Source organism: Anomaloglossus baeobatrachus, chromosome 10, assembly GCF_048569485.1.
Source record: "Anomaloglossus baeobatrachus isolate aAnoBae1 chromosome 10, aAnoBae1.hap1, whole genome shotgun sequence".
Lineage (NCBI taxonomy): Eukaryota > Metazoa > Chordata > Amphibia > Anura > Aromobatidae > Anomaloglossus > Anomaloglossus baeobatrachus.
Genome location: NC_134362.1, coordinates 206,484,007 through 206,490,961, shown reverse-complemented (window position 1 = coordinate 206,490,961; position 6,955 = coordinate 206,484,007).

Here is a 6,955-nt window from a genome sequence, read left to right as displayed (position 1 = left end):
ACCCGGCTCCGGATACACTTCCCCCATATCACACCCGGCTCCGGATACACTTCCCCCATATCACACCCGGCTCCGGATACACTTCCCCCATATCACACCCGGCTCCGGATACACTTCCCCCATATCACACCCGGCTCCGGATACACATCCCCCCATATCACACCCGGCTCCGGATACACATCCCTCCATATCACACCCGGCTCCGGATACACTTCCCCCATATCACACCCGGCTCCGGATACACTTCCCCCATATCACACCCGGCTCCGGATACACTTCCCCCATATCACACCCGGCTCCGGATACACATCCCCCCATATCACACCCGGCTCCGGATACACATCCCTCCATATCACACCCGGCTCCGGATACACTTCCCCCATATCACACCCGGCTCCGGATACACTTCCCCCATATCACACCCGGCTCCGGATACACTTCCCCCATATCACACCCGGCTCCGGATACACTTCCCCCATATCACACCCAGCTTCGGGCCGGGCCAGTACAGGGCGACGAGGTGACTGCTGTGCAATGTTAAGATTGTAATATCCACACCTCTGCGGTGACTGGAGCCATATTCTGACACCAAAGCACCAAAGTCCACTTCTGCAGCATTTCACTGTGATTCAGTGCGACTTGTCACCGTGACATTGATCCATGTGGTCAAAGCTGCTGTTAATCCCCAGCCGGGGCGGACATAGAAATCATGGGCCCCGCGCCAGAAGGTAAATTACCGCCCCCCATTAAAAAAAAGTGATCAATGTTCACCTGGGTCACGTAAGAAGTCGCATCTCACTACTTTGCAGCCATTACCAAGTGATTTTTCTTTTGAAGCCCCCAGATTCCCCTTTCATTACCCCCATAAAATATGATGCCAAGAAAAGTGCCCCACAAACACTATGATCCCCACACAGGGAATTGCTCCCCAGTGCCCTCCACACGCACAGTATAATGAGCCTACTGTACCCACCTCAACTACCACAGCAAAGTATGGTGACCCCAACAGTATGATCCCCAACTGTGACCCCAGACGGCACTCCATACAGAATAATGCCCCCCCACAGCTCTCCATACAGTATAATGGCCCCCACACAGCCCTGCATACAGTATAATGGCCCCCACACAGCCCTCCATACAGTATAATGGCCCCACATAGCTCTCCATACAGTATAATGGCCCCCCACACAGCCCTCCATACAGTATAATGCCCCCCCACAGCTCTCCATACAGTATAATGGCCCCCACACAGCCCTCCATACAGTATAATGGCCCCCCACACAGCCCTCCATACAGTATAATGGCCCCCCACACAGCCCTGCATACAGTATAATGGCCCCCACACAGCCCTCCATACAGTATAATGGCCCCACATAGCTCTCCATACAGTATAATGGCCCCCCACACAGCCCTCCATACAGTATAATGCCCCCCCACAGCTCTCCATACAGTATAATGGCCCCCACACAGCCCTCCATACAGTATAATGGCCCCCCACACAGCCCTCCATACAGTATAATGGCCCCACATAGCCCTCCAAACAGTATAATGGCCCCACATAGCTCTCCATACAGTATAATGGCACCACATAGTCCTCCGTACAGAATAATGGGCCCCACATAGCCCTCCAAACAGTATAATGCAGTATAATGGCCCCACATAGCCCTCCATACAGTATAATGGCCCCCACACAGCCCTCCATACAGTATAATGCCCCCCCACAGCTCTCCATACAGTATAATGGCCCCCACATAGCTCTCCATACAGTATAATGGCCCCCACATAGCTCTCCATACAGTATAATGGCCCCGACACAGCCCTCCAAACAGTATAATGGCACCACATAGCCCTCCAAACAGTATAATGCCCCCCCCCCCCACAGCCCTCCATACAGTATAATGGCCCCCCACATAGCCCTCCATACAGTATAATGGCTCCCACATAGCCCTCCAAACAGTATAATGGCCCCCCCACACAGCCCTCCAAACAGTATAATGCCCCCCCCTACAGCTCTCCATACAGTATAATGGCCCCCACACAGCCCTCCATACAGTATAATGGCCCCCACACAGCCCTCCATACAGAATAATGGCTCCACATAGCCCTCCATACAGTATAACGGCCCCCACATAGCCCTCCATACAGTATAAAGGCCCCCACATAGCCCTCCATACAGTATAAAGGCCCCCACAGGACACTGCACAATATGATGGCCCCCACACAGCCCTCCATACAGTATAATGGCCCCCACATAGCCCTCCAAACAGTATAATGCAGTATAATGGCCCCACATAGCCCTCCATACAGTATAATGGCCCTCACAGTGCCCTTCATACAGTATAATGGCCCCCACATAGCCTTCCATACAGTATAATGGGCCCCACAGGACACTGCACAATATGATGGCCCCCACACAGCCCTCCATACAGTATAATGGCCCCCACACAGCCCTCCATACAGTATAATGGCCCCCACATAGCCCTCCAAACAGTATAATGGCCCTCACAGTGCCCTTCATACAGTATAATGGCCCCCACATAGCCCTCCATACAGTATAAAGGCCCCCACATAGCCCTCCATACAGTATAAAGGCCCCCACATAGCCCTCCATACAGTATAAAGGCCCCCACAGGATACTGCACAATATGATGGCTCCCACACAGCCCTCCATACAGTATAAAGGCCCCCACATGGACCCCACACAAACCTTCACACTGTATAATTGCTTGCATACAGTATAACGGCCATCTAATAGCCCTCCATAAAGTAAAATAGCTCCCTCATGGCCTTCTAAATAGCATAATGGCCCCACACAGTTCTCCATATGGTATAATGCACACCCCATAGTCATCTGTATAGTATTATGGCCACCAGTGTATTTATTAATGAAGTACTCACTCCTCAGCATCCTGGATACTGATACAGTTGAAAAGGCATGGGGGGGCCCAGCGCTGGCCCCGACTCCCTCAACTCACGGGCTCTATAGAAGCCGCATGGTCTGCTGCTATTAGCGGCACGACATGGGGTCTAGACTAATTATTCATTAAAGGGGATTCAATGGGATTCTCCCTGCATTCAGATTTATACAGTCACCACTAGAGGGAGCTCAGTACATACAGATTTATACAGCCACCACTAGAGGGAGCTCACTACATACAGATTTATACAGCCACCACTAGAGGGAGCTCACTACATACAGATTTATACAGTCACCACTAGAGGGAGCTCACTACATACAGATTTATACAGCCACCACTAGAGGGAGCTCAGTACATACAGATTTATACAGCCACCACTAGAGGGAGCTCACTACATACAGATTTATACAGCCACCACTAGAGGGAGCTCACTACATACAGATTTATACAGTCACCACAAGAGGGAGCTCACTACATACAGATTTATACAGTCACCAGTAGAGGGAGCTCTCTACATACAGATTTATACAGCCACCACTAGAGGGAGCTTACTACATACAGATTTATACAGCCACCACTAGAGGGAGCTTACTACATACAGATTTATACAGCCACCACTAGAGGGAGCTCACTACATACAGATTTATACAGCCACCACTAGAGGGAGCTCACTACATACAGATTTATACAGCCACCACTAGAGGGAGCTCACTACATACAGATTTATACAGTCACCACTAGAGGGAGCTCACTACATACAGATTTATACAGTCACCACTAGAGGGAGCTCACTACATACAGATTTATACAGCCACCACTAGAGGGAGCGCACTACATACAGATTTATACAGCCACCACTAGAGGGAGCTCACTACATACAGATTTATACAGCCACCACTAGAGGGAGCTCACTACATACAGATTTATACAGTCACCACTAGAGGGAGCTCACTACATACAGATTTATACAGCCACCACTAGAGGGAGCTCACTACATACAGATTTATACAGCCACCACTAGAGGGAGCTCACTACATACAGATTTATACAGCCACCACTAGAGGGAGCTTACTACATACAGATTTATACAGCCACCACTAGAGGGAGCTTACTACATACAGATTTATACAGCCACCACTAGAGGGAGCTCACTACATACAGATTTATACAGTCACCACAAGAGGGAGCTCACTACATACAGATTTATACAGTCACCACTAGAGGGAGCTCACTACATACAGATTTATACATCCACCACTAGAGGGAGCTCACTACATACAGATTTATACAGCCACCACTAGAGGGAGCTCACTACATACAGATTTATACAGCTACCACTAGAGGTAGCTCACTACATACAGATTTATACAGCCACCACTAGAGGGAGCTCACTACATACAGATTTATACAGCCACCACTAGAGGGAGCTCACTACATACAGATTTATACAGCCACCACTAGAGGGAGCTCACTACATACAGATTTATACAGTCACCACTAGAGGGAGCTCAGTACATACAGATTTATACAGCCACCACTAGAGGGAGCTCACTACATACAGATTTATACAGCCACCACTAGAGGGAGCTCACTACATACAGATTTATACAGCCACCACTAGAGGGAGCTCACTACATACAGATTTATACAGCCACCACTAGAGGGAGCTCACTACATACAGATTTATACAGCCACCACTAGAGGGAGCTTACTACATACAGATTTATACAGCCACCACTAGAGGGAGCTTACTACATACAGATTTATACAGCCACCGCTAGAGGGAGCTCACTACATACAGATTTATACAGCCACCGCTAGAGGGAGCTCACTACATACAGATTTATACAGCCACCGCTAGAGGGAGCTCACTACATACAGATTATACAGCCACCGCTAGAGGGAGCTCACTACATACAGATTTATACAACTACCACTAGAGGGAGCTCACTACATACAGATTATACAGTCACCACTAGAGGGAGCTCACTACATACAGATTTATACAGCCACCACTAGAGGGAGCTCACTACATACAGATTTATACAGCCACCACTAGAGGGAGCTCACTACATACAGATTTATACAGCCACCACTAGAGGGAGCTCACTACATACAGATTTATACAGCCACCACTAGAGGGAGCTCACTACATACAGATTTATACAGCCACCACTAGAGGGAGCTCACTACATACAGATTTATACAGTCACCACTAGAGGAAGCTCACTACATACAGATTTATACAGCCACCACTAGAGGGAGCTCACTACATACAGATTTATACAGCCACCACTAGAGGGAGCTCACTACATACAGATTTATACAGTCACCACTAGAGGGAGCTCACTACATACAGATTTATACAGCCATCACTAGAGGGAGCTCACTACATACAGATTTATACAGTCACCACTAGAGGGAGCTCACTACATACAGATTTATACAGCCACCACTAGAGGGAGCTCACTACATACAGATTTATACAGCCACCACTAGAGGGAGCTCACTACATACAGATTTATACAGCCACCACTAGAGGGAGCTCACTACATACAGATTTATACAGCCACCACTAGAGGGAGCTCACTACATACAGATTTATACAGCCACCACTAGAGGGAGCTCACTACATACAGATTTATACAGCCACCACTAGAGGGAGCTCACTACATACAGATTTATACAGCCACCACTAGAGGGAGCTCACTGCATACAGATTTATACAGTCACCACTAGAGGGAGGCAACTACATACAGATATATACATCCACCACTAGAGGAAGCTCACTACATACAGATTTATACAACCACCACTAGAGGGAGCTCACTGCATACAGATTTATATAGCCACCACTAGAGGGAGCTCACTACATACAGATTTATACAGCCACCACTAGAGGGAGCTCACTACATACAGATTTATACAGTCACCACTAGAGAGAGCTCACTACATACAGATTTATACAGTCACCACTAGAGGGAGCTCACTACATAGGGAGCTCACTACATACAGATTTATACAGCCACCACTAGAGGGAGCTCACTACATACAGATTTATACAGCCACCACTAGAGGGAGCTCACTACATACAGATTTATACAGCCACCACTAGAGGGAGCTCACTACATACAGATTTATACAGCCACCACTAGAGGGAGCTCACTACATACAGATTTATACAGTCACCACTAGAGGGAGCTTACTACATACAGATTTATACAGCCACCACTAGAGGGAGCTCACTACATACAGATTTATACAGCCACCACTAGAGGGAGCTCACTGCATACAGATTTATACAGTCACCACTAGAGGGAGGCAACTACATACAGATATATACATCCACCACTAGAGGAAGCTCACTACATACAGATTTATACAACCACCACTAGAGGGAGCTCACTGCATACAGATTTATATAGCCACCACTAGAGGGAGCTCACTACATACAGATTTATACAGCCACCACTAGAGGGAGCTCACTACATACAGATTTATACAGTCACCACTAGAGAGAGCTCACTACATACAGATTTATACAGTCACCACTAGAGGGAGCTCACTACATACAGATTTATACAGCCACCACTAGAGGGAGCTCACTATATACAGATTTATACAGCCTCCACTAGAGGGAGCTCACTACATACAGATTTATACAGCCACCACTAGAGGGAGCTCACTACATACAGATTTATACAGTCACCACTAGAGGGAGCTTACTACATACAGATTTATACAGCCACCACTAGGGGGAGCTCACTACATACAGATTTATACAGTCACCACTAGAGGGAGCTTACTACATACAGATTTATACAGCCACCACTAGGGGGAGCTCACTATATACAGATTTATACAGCCTCCACTAGAGGGAGCTCACTACATACAGATTTATACAGTCACCACTAGAGGGAGCTCACTACATACAGATTTATACAGTCACCACTAGAGGGAGCTTACTACATACAGATTTATACAGCCACCACTAGGGGGAGCTCACTACATACAGATTTATACAGTCACCACTAGAG